This window comes from Clupea harengus, unplaced genomic scaffold (assembly GCF_900700415.2).
Source record: "Clupea harengus unplaced genomic scaffold, Ch_v2.0.2, whole genome shotgun sequence".
Classification (NCBI taxonomy): Eukaryota; Metazoa; Chordata; class Actinopteri; order Clupeiformes; family Clupeidae; genus Clupea; species Clupea harengus.
In genome coordinates this window covers 20,001-22,500 of record NW_024879888.1, presented here as the reverse complement: position 1 = coordinate 22,500, position 2,500 = coordinate 20,001, and the positions used below count along the sequence as shown (strand labels likewise).

Below are 2,500 nucleotides of genomic sequence, written 5' to 3'. Positions count from 1 at the left end.
AAGCTATATTGCCAACCTTGGCATTTTTATCACTAATCTTAATGTGCATTTGAATGTTTGACATTATTTTATAATTTGACATTATTTTATAATATAATAAAACACATTATACTACAGTACCAGTCAAAAGTTGACACACCTTTAATTTTTTTGAGAAGTGTTTTCTTTACTTTTATTTTTTTCTACATTGTAGATTTATACTGAAGACATTTAAACTACGAAAGAACACCTATGGAATTATGTGCTAAACAAAAAAAGTTTTATCTACCATGTACAAAATAATAAAATCAAAGAAAAATCTTCTCAAAAAATGAGAAGGTGTGTCCAAACTTTTGACTGGTACTGTATATAAAAACTTCTGTTTAGTTTGAAAAAAATACTGCACTCACTACAATTCTGTACATATTTCATTTTCACTGGTCTGTGTGAGAGGTGCAGAGTAGTGATGTGAGCGTATTTCACTTGTGTGTGTGTGAGGATTCTTGCTGAAACGGAAGTCATTTCGATGTAACGGAAGTCATTTCAGTGTAACGGATGTTCATTAAGGCGCGACTAGCTGTCAAATTAAAAGCTATTCATTTCAATGTTGGAGGAGTTGGTAGAAGGGGGGTCCGTGTGCGGCCAACGGATTTTCGTTTTGAAATGAGAAAACCAAATTACCATTTAGAAATAGGAAAACAAAAAAATGGAAAACGACCCATTTTCTGTTTTTTGTTTTGATAATAGAAAACGGAAAACGAAAAAACGACCCGTTATCTGATTTTCTTTGATGTGCTTAAACATGGAAATCGGGAATTAAAATACTGTGTGGAAATCTTTCTCAATTTTGCGTAGATTTTTGTGTTGTGATCCGGAAGTTGCTCCCACGAGCTTGACAGTCACATTCAGAATGTCAGCAGAGGGCGCGCTGCTATTTGTATTCGGTTAGTCGTTTATGTGCTACACGAATGTTGCAGAGGTCTTAACTAAAGCTCTCGCTCTCATTATTGTTAGGTTGATGCTAACGCTTAGACTGAAAATCTATTGGAACACATAGTAGCTAGCTAGCCTCGCTGCTAATAAACCCGATTATTGTAATCCCGCCTTCCTTGGTTACTGTTGCTATGTAGACAAACAATCGGTTTGAAAGGCGACAACCCATTAAAATGCATTGGAACGTGATTGATGTTATTATGCTAATACAATTAATATCCTGAGCTAATTAATCATGTTAACCAACAAAGTCAGTCTCGCGTATACGGACCTGCGTCTAGACAGTATTGCCCACACTTTCTGGAGTCAAGGGTCGAAAGAAATATTTTCTAAAAGTAGGCAGCAAAGTTCCTGGTATGCTATGGAGGGGTACATCCACAGCAACACTTTTACCTCGCAATCGATCAACGCAAAATGCTACAGGTTAATGAGGAAGAGGGAGAAGCTAAATCGAGGAGACAATAACATCAGCTAGATAACTGTGTCATGCAAATGTCACTTTTCCATTTAAATCGATTATGGTTATTACAAGTTTCCTTAGCTAGCTAGTTAGCTATTGCTAGCATAGCACCTGGATAACCATAACAACAGGAAACACAAAATTAGCGGCAACGTTTAATTTCTCAAACAGCTCACCAATAAAACACAAGTCTTCATGGTTCAAAGTGATTACAACCACTTACGTGATGTTCAATGACTTCACATAGCCATTAAACTATCCTAAGAGAAATAATGGGAAACCAACGGAGCAAGAGCTTACTCTGATAACTATCAATGAAATGTGAGCGAATACTGCTATTGCTAACATGTAGTCTCCGCTGTTCGTCGAAAAGCCAAATCTATTTTTGAGGTTCCAAAAATGTTCAAAGCAATGTGAGTTATCTTCTGTTCCATCGTTTGAAGCAAACCGTTGAGCTCCAGCATTGGTCTCCCATTATTAATCACTTGACGTTTCAATTGAAAGTCCTGTTTCCATGCTCTCACACGCCCCCCTCATTGAGGCAGAGGTACTGTTTGCCTCCTCTCTCTGGGCTTTTTCACTGCCGTTTTATGTAAGGTCAGCCATTCCAAATAGGTTCTACACATATGTGAAATACATTCCCTATTCAATGGATAGAGGCATTGCAAAAAAGTCACTGACAAGGCCCCTGCTCAGCACACCACCTCCGCACATTCCTCTCAGAAAAACCCTGTGTCGTTCCAAACTGGGTACATAATGCAGCGGCGATATCACCACAAGACTATAATTAGTTGTGTGTGAGAGGTTACATTTTCAGTAATGAATGTGAGAGGTTACGTTTTCAGTTGTGTGTGTGAGAGGTCACATTTTCAGTTGTGCGTGTGAGAGGTCACATTTTCAGTTGTGCGTGTGAGAGGTTACATTTTCAGTAATGAATGTGAGAGGTTACATTTTCAGTTGTGCGTGTGAGAGGTTACATTTTCAGTTGTATGTGTGAGAGGTTACATTTTCAGTTGTATGTGTGAGAGGTGTTCACTGTGGTATAAGAGAGGTTCTCACTCATGAGTA

The 2,500-nt window shown here is 38.2% G+C and overlaps 1 pseudogene; it reads right to left on the bottom strand.

Moving 5' to 3' along the window:
• LOC122130634 overlaps positions 1-2,500 on the bottom strand; it is a 32,914-nt pseudogene that overhangs the window by 12,003 nt on the left and 18,411 nt on the right.